Source organism: Macaca thibetana, chromosome 1, assembly GCF_024542745.1.
Source record: "Macaca thibetana thibetana isolate TM-01 chromosome 1, ASM2454274v1, whole genome shotgun sequence".
Classification (NCBI taxonomy): Eukaryota; Metazoa; Chordata; class Mammalia; order Primates; family Cercopithecidae; genus Macaca; species Macaca thibetana.
In genome coordinates, this window is record NC_065578.1 from 37,389,453 (window position 1) to 37,409,254 (window position 19,802).

Genomic DNA, 19,802 nt, shown 5'->3' on the forward strand with positions numbered 1-19,802 from the left:
GGGTTAAGGAGAGCAAGTCCCTATGGTTTTAGCTCCCGGCATGCAGAACAGGACCTACCTCCCCACGGGACTCCCAGAATGGTAGATACCAAATCTGAGAAGGGTGTTCAGAGGTCGAGCAGTTATAGAGATGACAAGTGTTCACTCCAGCTCCTAATGTGTCTCCCTAAAACTGCTTTTGTTTTCCCCAGTTCATGCTTCTTGAAGCTTCTCTTAAAGAAGCGAATCTAAGCACATGGTTCTCCTGCATAGAAGACTTCACTGTCCTCCCACTGTTTTTAAGACAAAGCCCAGAGCCCTTGCAATGCTGTGCAAGGCTCTCAGCTCTGGCCCTGCCTCCCTCAAGCGCTGCATGCATGCCCCTCTTCTCTTCCCTCTGCTCCAGCATCAGTGACCTTCTTTTGGTCCTTCCAACAAGTCTTACTGGCTCCTCCCTCCTGATGGCTTCAGCACCCTGTGTTCCTCCCAGACTGGAATGTTGTTTTCCAGATATTTGCATGTGCAGCTCCTTCGTTCCTGGCTCTGCAAGCTTCTTCTTTCCTCGCAGCATTGCTAAGCTGATCCTGGGGCCTCTATGCTTGCTATTCCTCCTGCTTGGAGTGTTTTCCCTGGATCTTTCCATTGCTGGCTCCATCTCATCACTCAGGTGCCAGCCCGAATATCACCTCCTCAGAAACTCTTTTGCAACAACCTCTCCCATCCCGTCACTCTTCTTCATGGCATTGAGCGTGGTCTGAATTAATATAATTTCCTTGTTTGAGTTCTTGGCGATTTTCTAAATTGCCTTCCTGCGTAGAATACAAGCTTCATGAGAGCATGACGTTGTCTCTCTTGTTCACAGGCACACCCTCTGTGACTTGAAGAATGCTTGCTCTGAGAGTTGTTCAATAAATAACTGTCAAATGAATTGCATCAAAGAGCACTGGAGCTGGAACGAAACTTGGAGATGACCTGAGCAGACATTCTTAGTTGTCATAAGGGCACCAAGGCCCAAGAGACCAACTCGATCAGAAAATGAGCAAAGAAGAGGAAAGGCAAGTCATAGAAACAAAGACAAGATGCTCAACCTCACTAATCATCAGGGATATACAAATTAAAGCCACACAACACCACTGTGACCCATCAATTTGGCAAAAACTTAAAGTGTTGGAGAGGATCTGGGAAAACGAGAAGGCCATGTCCCAACCACTTTGGACAGCAATTCAGCTGTATCTAGGGAAACTGAAAATGCATATGCCCTGTCAAAGAACAGTTCTATTCCTTGTGTCTGATCTAGAGAAACCCATGTGTACGGCAAAGATGCACGTACAGATGTTCATTCATTCAACACATGATGATTATGCACCTGCTACATGCTTAACGTGGTAGGGATAGAACAGCAAACAAGATGCCCATTACTCCTCTTATCACATACCTGACCATCTACTCGGGGAGAGTCAGCTAATAATCAATCAATGGTTAAACAGGTTAAACCAAGTGCATGTTGGATGGCGGTTAAGTGCTGTGGAGTAAAGTTAAGTGAGATGAGGGGGAGAAGGAGCCTGAAATGGCTATGTTGTGTAGGGCAGTGCTATGGACTGAATGTGTCCCCCAAATTCATGCTGAAGCCTTAATCCCCAATGTAATAGTCTTTGGAGGTGGGGCCTTTGGGAGACAATTAGGTTTGGATGAGGTCATGGGCATAGAGGCCCCATGATGGGATTGATGTCCTTATAAGGGGATGGACAGACCCGAGCTCTTTCTCTTCCTGCCATGTTAGGACACAAGGAAAAGGACCCTCAATAAGAAACCTACCATGCTGGCACCCTGATCTTCAACTTTCAGCATCCAGAACCATGGGAGTAAATGTTTGTTGTTTAAGCCACTCAATCTTTGGTATTTTGTGATAGCAGCCTGAATTGACTAAGACAGGGAGTTAGGGAAGGCCTCTCTGATAAAGAGACATTCTGAAAGAGTGAAGCATCAAGATATGACTGTGGGAGCGGAGGGGGAGTATTTTGGACAGAGAGACCAAGGCTCCCTCCAAAGGCCCGGAGTTGGAAGCAGGGCTTGATGAATTTGAGGAACAGCAAGTGAGCCGCTGTGGCCAGAGCGGGGAGAGCTGGGGTTGGGGGAGGGGGGAAGAGATGACATTGGATGGGTGGTTAGGTCCCAGCTCATACAAAGCCCTGCCAGCCACTGTAGGGCTTTTCGCTTTTACTCTGATTGAGATGGGAAATCATTGAATAGAGTGAGAACACAATCTCACAGTGTTTTACAAAGATCACTCCAGCAGCTGTGGCTGTGCTGAAAACAGACTGGGGTAGGGCAAGGCTGGGAGAAAGTGGAGGACACTTACAATGCTTCAGGTGGGGGATGAAGGGGGCTTGAACGAAGTGATGGTGGTGGAGATGTATCCACGATTGGTGCTGGGTTGGTGTGGAAGGTACCACTGACTGGATTTGTTGAAGGATTGAATAGAGAATGTGAGTAGAAGACAAAAGACTACGTTGGCTCCTTGGTTTTTGGCTTGAGCACCTGGAAGCCTGAACTACCATTTTTGAAGGTGGCGGAAGACCATGTGCCTAACTGGATTCAGTGTGTGTGTGTGTGTGTGTGTGCGCGCACGTGTGAATGTTAAATCTAATAAAGGCTATTAGTCATTCAAGCAAAGCTGTCAAGAAGGCAGCTGGCCTTGTAAGGCTGGAGTTGAGTGGGGAGGTCAGGATGGGTGGTGGTAACATGGGAGTCAACCAGGTGTAGATAGTGCTCAGACCTGTGGGGCAGATGAATTGCCCTGGGAACGAGCACAGGCAGTGAAGAGAAGAGGTCTAAGGGCTGAGTCCTGGGACCCACCATCGTCTAGGGCACAGGAAGAGAAAGAAATCAGAAAAGAAGGCTAAGAAGAAATAGCCCTTCTCAGAATGAGCACTAAGAAAGAGGGAAGGGAGAAGTGTTTCCAGGAAAGAGGAATGCTCCCACGTGCCACATGACAGCAAAGATTCCGCACGATGAAGCTTGAGAGCTGGCTGTTGGATTTGGCCACATGGAGGTCACCAGAGGCCTTGCCAGAGCATTTTGTGGAGTGGGCTTGAGAGAGAATAGGAGGAGAGGATGTGTAGGTGTTGAGTAAAAGCAATTTTTGGAGGAGTTTTCTTCCTTTCTTTTCTTTTCCTTTCTTTTCTTTTCTTTCTTTTTTTTTTGGAGTTTTGCTCTTGTCACCCAGGATGGAGTGCAGTGGCACTATCTCTGCTTACTGCAACCTCCGCCTCCCAGGTTCAAGTGATTCTCCTGCCTCAGTCTCCTGAGTAGCTAGAACTACACACACACGCCACCATGCCCGGCTAATTTTTGTATTTTTAGTAGAGACGGGGTTTCACCATGTTGGCCAGGTTGGTCCTGAACTCCTGACCTCAAGCGATCTGCTCGCCTTAGCCTCCTAAAGTGCTGGGATTACAAGTGTAAGCCAGTAAGGAGTTTTCTATTAAGGAGAATAGAGGTGGAATGATAGTTAAAATAGGAAGTAGAGGGTCGAAAAGTTGTTTTCATATTATTATTATTACTTTTTTATTTATTTATTTATTTATTTTTGGAGACGGAGTCTCGCTTTGTCACCCAGGCTGGAGTGCAGTGGCGCGATCTCTGCTCACTGGAAGCCCCGCCTCCCGGGTTCACGCCATTCTCCTGCCTCAGCCTCTTGAGTAGCTGGGACTACAAGCGCCCGCCACCACACCCAGCTAATTTTTTTGTATTTTTAGTAGAGACAGGGTTTCACCTTGTTAGCCAGGATGGTCTCAATCTCCTGACCTCGTGATCTGCCCGCCTTAGCCTCCCAAAGTGCTGGGATTACAGGTGTGAGCCACTGCACCTGGCCCATTATTATTACTTTTAAGATGAGACAGTTATGATGTGTTTGTTGGCTGGCGGGAACAATCCAGCAGAAAGGAAAAGATCTAACAATGCGGGAGAGTGAAGGAAGGATTACGGAATAATTTTTTTACAGCAAAAAATTAGAAAGAGCCTAAATGCCCATCAAGAGAGGGATAGATAAATAAAATGTGTTCTATTCAAAGTGATGAGATTCTATACCGCTGACTCATTGCCTGGAGGAAGAAATCTCAATAGCAAGAATGGATTCCAGCACTGCACCTGCTTCACTGATATTCGTGCCAGGAACCCTTGTCCTGCAGACCCAAACGCAGATCACACAAGGCCCAGGCCCCTGCCTCTGTGGTCCCCAGACACCTTCACCTATCCTAGGGAGAGGACGGTTGTGTCTGAGGCTATCTTGGAAGATCTTCCTTCTGGTTGCTTTGGTCAAAAGAATACAGCATGCTGATGATACAAATAAAAAAAAAAGTAGCTACTAATTACGGAGTGTTTTACCAACTCCTTGCCCTCCTGGGTCTTACCTTCCAGATGGACAACCCATTCTCACAATTACTGATTTTAGTTATGATGAAATGATGAATGGTATCAAAGAGGGCCTAGCCCAATCTAGAAAATCAAGAAATGTGGCTGAAGCTGAAAGCAGAAGAGTGAGCATAAGTCAGCCAGGCAAAGGCCGGAGAGAGGAGGGGAGAAAGTAGGGGGAAAGAACATTCTCAGCAGAAGGAATATCATCCTTCCGTTTATTCCACAAGAAGTTCCTAAGCGTCCGCTATGTCCTAGGTGCAGGGGTGCATGAGTGAATAAGGTGCTCCTTCCTTCCTTCCTTCCTTTTGTTTTCTTTCTTTCTTTCTTTCTTTCTTTCTTTCTTTCTTTCTTTCTTTCTTTCTTTCTTTCTTTCTTTCTTTCTTTCTTTTTCTTTCTTTCTTTCTTTCCTTCTTTCTTTCTTTCTTTCTTTCTTTCTTTCTTCTTTCTTTCTTTCTTTCTTTCTTTCTTTCTTTCTTTCTTTCTTTCTTTCTTTTTTCTTTCTTTCTTTCTTTCTTTCCTTCCTTCCTTCCTTCCTTCCTTTCTTTTTCTTTCTTCTCTTTCCTCTCTTTTTCTTTCTCTCTCTCCCTCCCTCTCTTTCTTTCTTTCTTTCTTTCTTTCTTTCTTTCTTTCTTTCTTTCTTTCTTTCTTTCTTTCTTTCTTTCTTTCTTTCTTTCTTTCTTTCTTTCTTTCTTCTCTTTCCTCTCTTTCTTTCTCTCTTTCTTTTTCTTTCCTTCTTTTTCTTTCTCTCTCCTTCCCTCCCTCCCTCCTTCCTTCCTTCCTTCTTTCTTTCTTTCTTTCTTTCTTTCTTTCTTTCTTTCTTTCTTTCTTGTCTTTCTTTCTCTTTCTTTTAGTGGTATTTCAGTTTACTTGTAGAAGTTATTTTATAAATAAATGCATAAATATGTACATATTTCATGGTAGAGTGTATTGACTGGGAGACATTCATGCTACTTTAAAAAACCCATTTTAGACTGGGCACAGTGGCTCACACCTGTAATCCCAGCACTTTGGGAGGCCAAGGTGGGCAGATCATGAGGTCAAGAGATCAAGACCACCAAGAGATCAAGACCACCCAGGCCAACATGGTGAAACCCCATCTCTACTAAAAATACAAAAATTAGCTGGGCGTGGTGGTGCGTGCCTGTAGTCACAGCTACTTGGGAGGCTGAGGCAGGAGAATTGCTTGAACGTGAGAGGTGGGGTTGCTGTGAACTGAGATAGTGCCTCTGCACTCCAGCCTGGCAACAGAACGAGGCTCTGTCTCAAAAAACAAAACAAAACAAAACGAAAAACCATTTTATTATCTATTTACTTATTTTTACACAATTTTTTTTATTTCAAGTTTTTGGGATACAAGTGGGCTTTGTTTACATGGATGAGTTCTGTAGTGGTGAGTTCTGAGATTTTGGTGCACTTATAATATGTAGTCTTTTATCCCTCGCCCCCCTCCTACCTCCCCCACCAAATCCCCAAAGTTCATTATATCATTCTTAGGCCTTCGTGTCCTCATAGCCTAGCTCCCACTTATAAGTGAGAGCATATGCTGTTTCCAGTCATTACTTTCCTGGGGCTGCCATTCTAGTAAGAGAGACAGAGAAGAGAAGTGGCACACAAATGGCCCATGGTTTCAGTGAGTGATAAGGGCTATGAAGATAGTAAATCAGAGTAATGGTTAGGGGAGAGGAATCGATTAGTATTTTAGACGGTATTTAGTATTTAGTATCAATTAGTATTTAGGTGGTTAGAAAAGGTATTGAGGGCCAGGCGTGGTGGCTCATGCCTGTAATCCCAGCACTTTGGGAGGCCGAGGCAGGAGGATCATGAGGTCAGGAAATCGAGACCATCCTGGCCAACATGGTGAAACCCCGTCTCCGCTAAAAATACAAAAATTAGCCGGGCGTGGTGGCGGGCGCCTGTAGTCCCAGCTACTCAAGAGGCTGAGGCAGGAGAATGGCATGAACCCAGGAGGCGGAGCTTGCAGTGAGCCGAGATCGCGCCGCTGCACTCCAGCCTGGAGACAGAGCGAGACTCCGTCTAAAAAAAACAAAAAAAGAGGTATTGAGAAAGAGATGACTTCTCACCCAAGACGTGCCTTGCAAATGTGCTGGAAGAGTGTCTCCAGCATAAGAAACCACAAGTGCAAATGCCTTGAGGTGGGAACAAGCTTGTCATGTTCAGAAACAACTAGAAGGGCAGTGTGACTGGGCCCACGGACTAGGTGGAGCGAGGTGAGATTACGGTTACAGAGAGAGGCAGGGGCCAGATCATGTAGGGCCTTGTAACAGCATTTTAACCTTCAGTAATTCTAGGTTTTAGCTGAGCTGCAGATTCAAATGGAGTATTTCTTGGAAAAAGTCCAGGATCCCCAGGTTCTCAGTGAGAAAGTGGGCTGTGGCTGGTTTGGTTTGCCTCCGCTGCAGAGGCAAAGAGGTTTTCAGTGCCCCCCTACACTTCCAGCCATATATCTTTACCTTATCACTCCCGTCCGTTTAGCATGAGCCATATACTCTACTCCAGAGGAGAACTCTCACTTAATTAATTTTAGATTTAAAGCAACAAGAAGTCCTTATATTAAAAACGGAGTGGGGGGAGAACAACTTGTTAATTAAAATGTCAGTTAGGGTGTTCCTGGCGAAAACTATGATTAGTGGGTGTTTCCTTTGGTTACAAGCCCTTGTGCTTTGATATTTCATGTGTGAATTTAAAGAACCTTATGCACGTGCCCAGTACCCAGAGACAGGCTACATTTTATGGTGGTTTCAGTGGGTCGTTCTGTCTGCAAATTCCAGCGTACTCCAGGTCTTCTGGGATTGCACCCCGTAACCCCATACCTCTCGCCTCGGAGTGGTCCTCTGTCGCTCATCATATGCCACGTCTGCCTGGCAGGCTCTTGCTCTCTTCTGTCTTTGGAAAACCTACCTATTCACCCTTCAGGGATTAGTGGCATCTTTTTCAAAGCCTTACTAGATCTCTCATTCAGAAATATTTTCTCCCTCCTATGTGCCTTCAGAGATTGCCTACATCTTTGTTAGACAAAAAAAAAAAAAAGTTGTGAAAGGACAAAGTTATTTATCGTTTCTCTCATCCAGCTATCTTCTAAGATGGGTGGAGTCCATGCAAGCTTCTTTGTTTGCTGTGCTGGTGATGGGTGTGGGAAGGCTGGCCTGGAAACACTGGGGGAAGTCTATGCCCACAGTCTCTTCTTGAGCAAAGGAAGAGCTGTAGATAGGCCTGGGGGAGTGGTGGTGGTGTAGATCCGGAGGAACTGCAGCCAGCGTAAGAGGGAGACTGAAGTAGGGGATGCAATCGGGAAGAGCCTGCTAATGTCTGCAGAGGAAGTGTGAGGGGCTCTGCAGAGGAAACAATGTTTCAGGGGGGACTTTTGTTAAGGTGGGCTATGTAAACCTCTGTTTTGTCTCCCAATGCCATCTTTAGTGAAACTTATTGTTCACTAAGCCTTTGTGGAATTGGATTAAATTGTTTCCAGAAGGATAAGTATCAAGAACGGCAAAGGATCTGTGATTCACTTTACATACAGCATCAGAAGTCAGCCTGCTGCGGTGTCATGGATGCTGGCTGGGGACATGGGACTCCTAAGTAAGACACAAAGGACTTTATGACTCACAGCAATAGCAGTAGCCAGATTGTCAGCATTTGTGCTGTTCCCCAAGTTCCAATTCCCGCAGGGTGACACAAAGAGAGCCACTTAACACCTGCAGCAGGGGCTGCAAGTTTCATTACAAGAAAGGAACCCCTAGCCTTGGGAACCCAAATCTTTTATAATGAGTAACTACGCCTGCTTGATATTTGCCCTGGAGAGACACATTTTTATTACTTAAGACAACCAACCAAACTTCCTGTTGCTTTGGAGGGAAACTATCCCTAGTTTCCAAAACTATTTGTTATACAAACACCCTTTAAAAGATAGTCCCAAAGGCAGTCAGTGCCTTTGCTTGCAAAATGTGTAGAAATGCAAGAGACCCATGGAGAACAGTCTCCCTAGAGTACGATCCAGTGCTGATCCCTGCTTGAAAGTCAGTGTTGGATGAGAATAGAGGATGTTTATGAGGCCTTAGTGGCACCCGGGTTATGAGCTTTTACAGTATGCTTTTAAAAGAAATTAGTTTATTTTATGCTGTATCAGTTAGCCATTGCTACATAACAAACCACCAAAGACTTGGTGCATAAAATAAAAATTAATTATTGTGCCTCATGAATCTGAGTCACCTGGAAGCTCTGCTGGTTTAGGCTGGGCTGGGCTGATCTTGGCTGTGCTTTCTCACAATTACTTCAGTCCCAGCTGGGACAACTGAGCAGATTTGGCTCTACTCCGTGTGGTTTTTCTTGGTATGACAAAGTCCCAAGAGAATGAGCAGCAGTACCCGAGGCCTCTAAAGCCTAGGCTTGGAACTGCCACATTCTATCAGCCAAGGCAAATCACAAGACCAGCCCAGATTCAAGGCATGGAAAATAGAATCCACCTCGTATGAGAGGAATTCCAAAGTCACTTTGCAAAGGCATGTATATACAGCTTGAGGAATAACTGGGGCTATGTTTACAATCAATATATCACGTTTGTTTCTCTACTGGACTCTAACCTCCTAGATGACAGATTCTGTCCCATTCATATCTGTTTCTTGGTGATTGGCCTGGGATAAGCACAGAGAAGACATTTATAATGTCTGTCAAGTGGATGAATGCTATGCAATAGGATGAATGAATGATACACAATAAGGAGTTGTTCCCTCGGAGAACTAGACAGTCTGCTAGGGAGATTCACAGCGGGAGTTCCCTGACATCTGCTCAGATCACAGCCGCCCTGTTCAATGTCATGTATGGTTCTCTCAGCATCTTCTCATCCCAACTGATGCTGCATCACTTGGGACCTCATCATGTTGCACCTGGACTTCTCTGCAGCCCTGTTACTCTCTGTCTGCCTCAACTTGCTCCTCTCCAACCATCCTCCACATCAGCTCCAGGGATCTTTCTAAAATGCACCCCTGACTCTGTCACTCCTCAATTTAAATCCATTTCTGACTTCCCAAGGCCTAGAAAATAAGATCTCAGCTATTTTGCATGACTTTCTAGGCCCTTCACACTTGAGACTTGGATCCCACTCTTCCTTCCTGCACATTGTAGGCTCCTGCCTCACCAGATCACCAGATCTTGAATGTGGAGAGGACTTTGGTCCCAGCCATATCATCTGCTCACTATGCACTTGCCCAAGTTCTCCACTTTTGCTCAAGTGTCACATTGGCCTTCCAGGGAGGGGTATTTGCCTACATTTTCCTCTCCTGGTTTTCTTGTGAAACCCCACCGCATCACCATAACCAACCCTGAGAACAGAGTGAAGTCTTATAGAGAGTTGATTCCCAGAATTGTTACTGAACCCAACTGAGGTTAACAGAGAGAGAGAGAGAGTGAGGAGAAGAGGAGGGGAGGGGAGGGTAAAGGAGGAGAAGAGAGGGAAGAAATGGAGGGGAGGTAGGGGAAGGTGAGAAGGAGAGAAAGAGAACTGAGTGCATCCGAGGCACAGACACAAAGATGCAATGCATCTGGTTCTGCCCCCCATACTCCCCCAATCTGCCCTCTGGGGCTCCTTTCCCAGCAGCCCTTTCTGGAGCATATGGGCTACAGGCTTCTCACCTTAAGGCTTCTCCTAGAAGTAGAGCCCCAGCCTCAGCCCCCAGCAGCAAGGACTACGCTTGGCACTGTGGGAAGGGGTGCGGTGGGGGAGGGAGTCTCCCATTGTCTTGAGTTCTCATCATTTCAGTCTTTGTTACTAGCTTTATTTAATTCGTCAGTTAATTACTATTTACTGAATATACTTGTAGCTAACATGTATTTATTTACTGTGCACTCTGTCTGATTTCAGTAGATTTTTTTTCTTTTTCCTTTCTTTGTATCTGTATTGTTTATTCTAATAATGCATGATTAGGTAAAAAAAATTTTTTTTAAGACAATACAGAGAAAGCAAAAGTCCCTTGATATTTCATCCTTCAGAGATAACCACTGTTGACAGTTTGGTGTATATCCTTTCAGACTTTTAAAAAATGCTTATATAAATATATATGGATGTGACCCAAATATATCTAAGAAGCCTTTAAGGCTGCTGGTCTCTGCTCAACAGTCATCCAAAATAACCCAAATCAGACTCCATAAGCCTGGAGAATAATATAAATCTTTATTGTTGGTTTCTTTAAAAAGGTAGTGCAGGAGCTTTTCACAGCTTTCTAAGAGTCAGCTTTAGACATCTCTCTTCCTCCCCAAAGTGTCTCGCTCATAGCAGCTGCTAACAATCTCTTCTTGCTTCCTCCCACTCATCTCTTCTTTCTTTGGGCTGTGCCCTCCTGAATTCTATTGACACGGAGCCCTAACCCCTAAGAATAGCTCCCCAAAGCGCTGTTCTTCTGTGACTGCTGTTCTTGTAAGAGTCAGCCTTCCTCAAAATTTTAAGAAAGAAATTGCTCCATCTCTTTATCAACATAAATAGGATCATGTCATGCACATTGTTCAGTTAACCACTCTTTTTCCAAACCCTGCTATCTCCTAGATATATTTCCATGCCTATGCATTCAAATCTAACTGTCTTACAGCCAAGACTGGGTAGTTTATAAAGAAAAGAAGTTTATTTTGGCTCACAGTCCTGGAGGCTGGGAAGTCCAAGATCAGGCAGCCACTTCTTGTTGGCTTTCGGTGAGGGCCTCATGCTGCATCACAACATGGCAGAGGACATCACATGGCAAGAGGGGTAACAGCGTGCATGTCAGCTCGGGTCTCTATTCCTATTCTTATGAAGCCACCAGTCCCATCATGAGCACCCACCCTGGTAATCTTATCTAATCCTAATTACCTCCCCCAAACCCCACCTTCAATCATCATATAAATTTGGAGATTTAATTTCTGACATAGGAAATTTGGGGGACACATTCAAACCATACACCTACCATTTCCTTTTAAAGTCTATGGTACAGCTCCATTGAATGGATGGGCTATAATTTATTTAACCCTTTCCTTGATGTTGGACATTTTAGTGGTTTCCAGCTTTTACTACTAAGAACCATGCTGCTATCAACACTCTTATGCTTTTGAACTTTTATGGCTTTTCTTTCTCTTCCATCTTGACTTTTTAGCCTGCCCTACGTTTTGTTGTTCTAGCAAATGTCTGCTAAAGTTACAGGTTTTTGGTTGTTGTTTTACCCAGCACATGCTTTCATTATCTTCCTTCTGGTTCCCTTGAACCAGTTCCTTACTCACTTTATGTGATCCTGGGAGGCTGCCATGACGTCCCCTGGCATAGGCATAGACACATGGCCAAGCTGGCCAATCTATACACCCCATTCTCCTGATCTTTGTGATAATCCAAGCAGTTTCCACAGGCCATCTCCACTGGCCCTGCCCTAGCCCCAGGCTCATCATTTCCATCCAGGCCCCTTGCAACAGCCTTCTCTCTGTTGCCTCTGCTTCCAGGGCTGCCCAGCACTCATCCATCCTCAAATGGCTGTTTGTCTTCCCTCTGTCATCTCTGTGCTTAAAAGCAACAGAGTGACTCCCTGCCTTCTATGAATGAAGTCCTATCACCTCAACCTGCCACCTGGAGACCAAGGGACCTGGCTCCTCTTTCCCTCTCCAGCTCAGTGGCTCCTTACTCTACTTTGCACACCCCAAATTCCTGGCAGATTGTACCTCTTCCCAACTTTTGAATATGCCCTGCCTTTTCCCTCTTCTATGCTTTGGATCACTTACTCTTTACTCCACAGAAGTTTCACTCCAAAACAATGTAGGTCCAAGCCCTAACTAAGCTTTAAGCTCCTGGCTCCCAAACCTCCCACAGCAACAACAAGACATAATTAATTTCATCATTCTTGGGGTTCTCTTAACATGTTGACAACCTTCTAACATTTTTGCATTCCTCAGGGATCACTGGTTACAAAGGAGCAGAAATTCATTCAAGCCAGCTCAAATAAGGAGGGACAGTGGTTATTGTAAGAACATGGAGGTCTCACAGAAACCAAACTCAGGCAGACCTCATGGAAATTGAAACTAGGACCAGGGAAGCCACCATGGTTTGTAGTAACCCTTTCCATCTCTCAGTACCTTCCTGACTCTAACTTTTCATTAATTTAAATCAAAGTGATGGTGGCTTATGTACCATACTTGCCTTCTCCCTACCAATACCCTGGAAACACTGTCATATTTATATCCCTTCTCAGGGTCTAACCTAGTGCCTGGTACATTGAAAATAAGAAAATGCAAGCTAACAATATTTTAGTACTTCCATGTGTGACACACAGGAGTTCATGTTTTCCTATTCTTCTTGTTTTATCTCCCAAGGAATAGGTACTCGTTTTACAGATGAGAAAACTGAGGCAGCACTTTGCCCAAGCTGACATGGCCAGCAAGTGAAAGAAATGGGACTTGAATCCAAGCCTGTCTGAATGAATACAATAACTCATAACAGAAGTGATCTTGAGGTCACCTGTGTGGGAAGTCAGGGACCCTTAATGGAGGGACCGGCTGAAGTCATGGCAGAAGAACATAAATTGTGAAGATTTCATGGACATTTATCACTTTCCCAATCAATACTCTTGTGATTTCCTATGCCTGTCTTTACTTTAATCTCTTAGTCCCATCGTCTTCATAAGCTAAGGATGTATGTCGCCTCAGGACCCTGTGATGATTGTGTTAACTGCACAAATTGTTTGTAGAGCATGTGTGTTTGAACAATATCAAATCTGGGCACCTTCAGAACAGGATAACAGCGATTTTCAGGGAACAAGGGAGATAACCTTAAAGTCTGGCTGCCTGTGGGCCAGGCAGGACAGAGCCATATTTCTCTTATTGCCAAAAATGGGTAAGAGAAATATCACTGAATTCTTTCCCCAGTAAGGAATATAAATAATTAACAGCCCTGGGAAAAGAATGCATTCCCAGCGTGGGGCCTCTAAAATGGTCACCCTAGGAGTGTCTGCCTTATGCAGATGTAGATAGGGATGAAACATGCCCTGTCTCCTGCAGTGCCCCCAGGCTTGCTAGGATTAGGAAATTCTAGCCTGGCGAATTCTAGGAATTCTAGTCAGACCAGTTCTCTGCTCTTGAACCCTGTTAAGATGTTTATCAATGACAATGTCTGCACAGCAGGACATGGAAGTTCATTAGTGATTCTAGTTTTGCCCTGAACTTGTGATCTCACCCTGACCTCCTGCCTTGTGATCTTTTGTTGCCCTTAAAGCATGTGATCTCTGTGACCCACACCCTATTCATACACTCCTTCCCCTTTAGAAAATCACTAATAAAAACTTGCTGGTTTTGTGGCTTGGGGGCATCACGGAACCTGCTGATATGTGATGTCTCCCCTGGACAGCCAGCTTTAAAATTTCTCTCTTTTGTACCCTTTCCCTTTATTTCTCAGACTGGCCGACACTTAGGGAAAATAGAAAAGGACCACGTTGAATTATCGGGGGCGTGTTCCCCCGATAGTCACCCCCCTCAGACTCTGGCCTCTATATCAAGAGTACAGATACACCCCATCCTAGAGGCAGCCAGCTACTTTCAGCTTCAACATCTCCTGAGTGAATCCTCCAGTGATTTTATTCCTCCCCACCATGAACATCAGGTATTTCTTCCTTATCTCCAATCATCATCTTTTTTTTTGTTGGCTTTGATTTAAAATTTCTCTCCTTTTGTGTTTCAGTCCATTTTGTGCTGCTACAACAGACTACCGCACACTAGGTAATTTATAAAGAAAAGAGGTTTACTTCTTACAGTTCTGGAGGCTGGGAGGTCCAATATCAAGATGCTGGCATCTTGTGAGTGCCTTCTTGCTGTGTCATCCCATAGTGGAAGGTGGAAGGGCAAGAGATGCCAAGGGCAAGTGAGCACAAGAGAAGGCTGAACACACTTTTATCAAGATCCCACTCCGATGATAATGGCATTCATCCATTCATGAGGGTGGAGCCTTCATAGTCTAATCACCTCTTACTTGTCCCAACTCTTAATACCATCACAATGGCAATCAAATCTCCACATGAGTTTTGGAAGGGACATTTAAACCATAGCATCTTGTCAAGCTTCCTCAGACATGAAACCAACTCTTGATTAGCAAATAGTCATATGCTCTTTTTGCAACCACACTATGAAGTAGACAGTTTAAATTTCCACTCAATAGATAGGAATCTAAAGGCCTAAGAAGGGAAAGCAAGCCACCTAAGGTCACATAGACCAGATATAGTGGATCCAGAACTTGAACCCAGGACACTGGACACCAAATAACGACTCCAGCCAGTCTCTCCACATCTTCCACTATGTTGAAGGCACAGTGGTTGGTCTGCGATCATGGAAGGAACAGACTTGGCTGTTTCCAAAGAGAATAAGAATGAAGAGGAAGAAAAAGCAAGACTAGGAAAGGGATGCATGAGAGGGAAAGAGCTGTCTCTTAGGTTTAGGGTGAAGTGTGTGAGGGTGACATAGAGAGCACAGGGACCAGCCTGGAGACTGGGGGGAATGAAGAAAAAATTTAATATAAAATATCTATGCTCTTTACCATGGTCTACAAGTTGGAGATCCATACAATTATGCTGGAACAACAAGCTTCCACCAGAACTGTCCCAGGCAAACTGGGACATCTGGTCACCTGGCCTAAAAGGCTCTTCATTATCCATTTCCTTCCTACCTCTCTGAACCTTTCTCCATTCTCTCTCCCCCTCATTTGTTAAGCCCAAGCCATACTGCTCCTCTGTGAAATTCCCAGGGTGTTGATGCTCCAGGACCTTTGTACTTCCCTCTGCCTGAAATGCTTTCCCCTCCGCCCTTCACACAGCAGCTTCTCTTGTTGTAGAGGCCTCAGATGTCATCTTTCAAGAAAGACTTTCCTGACATCCTCATATAAGGGAACCCCGTCCCTCCAGTTACTCTGTTCTGGTTGTCTGCTGCTGCATAACAAATAAACCCCAAATTTTGTGACTTAAAACAATAATCATTTTATTATCTCTTACATTTTCTGTGGGTCAAGGACTTGGGAAGGGCCCATCAGGGTGGTCTGGCTTAGGATCTCTCATGCAGCTGTATTCATGGGATCTACAAATAGAATAGTGAAGGGCTAGAGGAGTTGGAGGCTGGCCGGTCATCCCCTTCTTTCTGTGTATGTAGTCCCAGGGCCTTTCCATGTGGTCCCTTGGAGAAGACTAATTTGGTCTTCCTTACAATATGGCAACCTCAGGAGAGTTGGCTGGCTCTCATGACACTCAGAGTTCCAAAGCAAATGTTTTACCACACAAGGCAGAAGCATCATCATCTTTTATGACCAACTTCAGAAGTTATACAGCTTCCTTTCTGCCATATTCATTTGATTGCAAGTGAGTCACAAGCTTGCCCAGACTCAAGGGGAGGAGACTAATTAGACTCTAATTCTTCATTTCTTCATGGGGGCCTTAATTATGTCTTTTAAACTTTATTTTATGTTTAACATCTGTACTTTCTCTTCCAGCCTCACACTACTAGAAAATAAAGTCCATGGAGAAAGAGACTTATTTTGGTCTGTTTCGCTTCTGTATTTCTAACGCTTGCCTTATAGAAGGCACATAAAAATTCCAATGAAATGATGAATGAAATGTTATGAGGTATATCAGATACCTGAGATGGCCTTTCAGCTGCCTGCAGCCCCAGTTTTTGAGCAGTATCTCAAAAATCATCATTGGAAACTCTGAGAGATATTGTCAGGTTTGTTTTGTAGGGTGAGGTCCATGGCTTCATTAGGCTGAGTGTCCTGGAACCCGGGCTCCACTGCCTCTCAGCTGCCCCCGTTCCCTGGCACCAGAAAACATACACAGCAAGAATTCCTCCTTCACATGTGAGGCCCCTTTGAGGGACATTGCCTTGGTCTGCAGACCCTTCCTGTCTGTGAAAGACATGTCATTTCTTCAGGAATCTTCATTCAGGAGGAAGTGCCCACCTATGCTGGGCTCCCAGCCCTTCTGTGAAATAATTCTTGCTGGGCTTTTGGGTCTCAAAGAAAATTTTCCTAAAGCTTTTCCATAAGCTGTGAATCCCACCTCAAAGTAATTAAAAAATACTTATCAATGGGTGTGTTAGAATTCTCCAGAAAAACAGAACAAACAGGGTGTGTGTGTGTGCAATGTGTGTGTGTGTGTGTAGAGAGAGACAGAGTTATTTTAATGAGCTGGTTCATGTGACTGTGGATTATAAATTCAAGATCTGCAAGGGAGGCTGGCAGGCTGGAGACCCAGGAAAGAGTTGCAGTTCAAGTCCAAAGGCGATCTGCTGGCCGAATTTCTTCTTGCTCATGGAGGTCAGGTTTTGTTTTACTGAGACCTTCAACTCATTGGATGAGGCCCGCTCACATTATGAAGGGCAATCTGTTTTACTCAATGTCCACCAATTTAAATGTTGATCAGTACTCTTCCATCGGCCTAGAGTGTCTACAGACTAATCACCTGGTAGTGAAAATTTACAGGCTTGGGCTTCTGTGTGAGGCCCCCATATTAGTACATTCTCGCACTGCTATAAAGAAATACGGCCGGGCGCGGTGGCTCAAGCCTGTAATCCCAGCACTTTGGGAGGCCGAGACGGGCGGATCACGAGGTCAGGAGATGGAGACCATCCTGGCTAACACGGTGAAAACCCGTCTCTATTAAGAAATACAAAAAACTAGCCGGGCGAGGTGGCGGGCGCCTGTAGTCTCAGATACTCGGGAGGCTGAGGCTGGAGAATGGCGTAAACCCGGGAGGCGGAGCTTGCAGTGAGCTGAGATCCGGCCACTGCACTCCAGCCTGGGTGACAGAGCGAGACTCCGTCTCAAAAAAACAAAAACAAACAAACAAACAAAAAACAAAAAAACAAACAAACAAAAAAAAGAAATACTTGAGACTGGGTAATTTGTAAAGAAAAGAAGCTTAATTGGTTCACAGTTCTGTACAGGAAGCATAGCGATGTCTGCTCGTCTTCTGGGAAGGCCTCAGAAACTTACAATCATGGCAGAAGGCAAAGGGGACACAGGTGCCTCTTACGTGGCTGGAGCAGGAGGAAGGGGGTCGGGGAGGTGCTACACACTTTTAAACAACCAAAACTCCTGACAGCTCTATCACGAGAACAGCACTAGGTGGATGGTACTGAATCATGAGAAACCACCGCCATGATCCAATACCTCCCACCAGGCCCCACCTCCAACATTGGGAATTATAATTCAACATGAGATTTGGGCAGGAGCACAGAGCCAAACCCCTGTTCCCCCACAGCCACTCTTGTCACAGGCAGCTGTGACCAATGCACATGGTTCCAAGAGTTGGCCTTTACAGACTTTTTTCCTATGGCTACCCCTCAAATCAGCACCCAACATTGCAGAGTCATGACTCTGGGGATGAGCTCTCTGCTACCTTCACACACAGCAGGAGACCTTAACCCCAGAGCCACAGACCACGGAAGAGAAGCAGTTTCCCCTGAAATCATAGGCAGGATTTGAGCGTGACAGGGTGTGCAGTTTTCTAGGGAGAGGGGCCACAGTTTTCATCAGATTCTGAAGTGGGTCTATGAACCCCAAACACCCCACAGGGAAACATGTCATTCCTTCAGTCCTTGACCCTCATTCATCTTGTTTTCTGGTTGTTTATCCAAAGGGTTCAGGCAATCGTGTGACCTGATGGTGCCATGATAAAGCAAATACTGCTTCATCTTAGTTGGGAGAGGCTCCTATCTGCTGTTTTTTGAGAAATGTAATTGCCCAGAAGATCCAGAGCATTTCTTCTGAGTAGCTCTGCCACTCAGACCCACATACATTATGTGGGAGCTTATACATGGAGGCCCTGGGAGGGAGGCATGGCTCGACTCCACTCCAGATGCTCACGGTCCCCCTGGTCATGCCCTCTATTAGAGCACCCCTTGGCCTTTCTCCTGGAATTGGAAGGGATCAGGATGAAGGCTGAAGCTTAGATTTTTGAGCAGAGGTAATTTCAGAAGGTGGAATCATAGCTTAAGAAACTCTCTGGGGATTTTTCCTGATGCAAAGCTAACAAGACATTGTGATAATTTCTCTGGAGCTGGCCTCATTCCAAGTTGGATTTTAAACGCAGATTATAAAGCAAACACCATCCCCCACAAGTATTAAAGGAGGGGAAAATAACAGAACGGGGGCTGCAAAAATGGTCTCTATTGTGGGACCAAAAGCCGTCAATCATGCAGGCTGACAGGCGTCAGAGATTGACAGACAGGCCCTCGCTCCTGACTTCAGTTATCAAGGGGAATGGGAAAAGTGTCTGCAAGAACATGTTAAATTGCCAAAGTCATTACCAGTCACCAATTACCAAAGAAAAGATAACAAGGTGTATTTTAGAAAAATCGATGCAACAACATGCATTTCAATACACTGAATTTTTTAGAACTTTCAAAAACAAAACGAACTATTTAGGGAATACACAATGGTTTTCAGTGAATACCAAACACTGGGCTTTGTAAAGTCATCAATATTCACTTTAGATTTGGCTCTGCTTTAGGGGAGCAGAGATCAAGCAGTAAACTAATATACTTCATTTTTTTCCCCCTGCAGTTCCACCCAAAGGACAAAATGATAACTGGAGGACCAGCTGGCTTTCTTGTAAACTCTTTCAAAGAAAGACTTGGCTGGTCACTGAGGGCACCTTCTGGGGCCCTGGGCATGGACAGGGCACAGGTCAAGTAGGTGATGGTGTGATGATGAGAGGAATGCATTTTTCCCAGGAGGTCCTTCCACACGACCCAGCACAACTTCCTAATCATCTCCTTTGCGCCCTCCCCTGGGCTGGCCCCTGGGGATGGAGACATTGAAGGACACAGTACCTGCCCTATTGGGACTTGAAGTCGGGAGTAGCAAAAGGAGGCACATGAAGCCAACAGATTATAGGACAATGTAGACTCATGAGTTACCAGACAAGAATGAATGATGTGCAACAGGAAAGGGAGAGCCTGCTGCAGCCTGAAAGAGTCAGAAGAGGCCAGAAAGAGAAGGGAGCGTGGCAGCCCATTCTTCAAAAATGAGGACATCTTTCCCTGGAGATGCAAACGCCTGAAAAGAAGGATGGTATAGCTTCGAAGTGGGAGAGTGCAGGGAGATGACAATGATGGGACAGGAGTGAGCTCTACTGTGGTAAGCCTTAAATGACAGGCTGGGATGTTGGCCATCTTGTGGGCCATGGGAAGCCATTGAAAGTTCTTGAGCAGGGTTGTGAAACAGCCAGAGTTAGGCAATGGGAAGCCAGCTCTGGCAATAATGCAGTGCATGGACAGAAGGATGACACTTCGGAGGGCTGTTGGTGCACATCCTGTGGAAGGGGCTGAAGTCCTGCACTTGGGTGGGGCATGGGGAAGTCCCAGTGGGCTGCTATCATACTGCATGCATGAGGCTTTCCCTGATCTCTGCC

At 45.2% G+C, this 19,802-nt stretch overlaps 3 protein-coding genes across 6 annotated transcripts in view; 2 read left to right on the plus strand and 1 right to left on the minus strand.

Moving 5' to 3' along the window:
- Window positions 1-19,802, plus strand: part of NDUFS5 (NADH:ubiquinone oxidoreductase subunit S5) — a 1,192,795-nt gene that overhangs the window by 495,500 nt on the left and 677,493 nt on the right. Inside the window, exon 1 of one of the 4 annotated variants that reach the window (XM_050801002.1) lies at window positions 1,529-1,532. The exons of the other annotated variants lie outside the window; for them this stretch is intronic. The gene's annotated coding sequence lies outside the window, so the exon portion shown is untranslated. Of the gene's footprint in view, window positions 1-1,528; window positions 1,533-19,802 lie in introns of those variants that run through there. 4 annotated transcript variants of the gene reach the window in all.
- SF3A3 (splicing factor 3a subunit 3) overlaps window positions 1-19,802 on the minus strand; it is a 592,026-nt gene that overhangs the window by 378,925 nt on the left and 193,299 nt on the right. The window lies entirely within an intron of this gene.
- The window catches only part of AKIRIN1 (akirin 1), a 1,026,732-nt gene that overhangs the window by 360,604 nt on the left and 646,326 nt on the right, over window positions 1-19,802 (plus strand). The gene's annotated exons all lie outside the window — the stretch shown is intronic.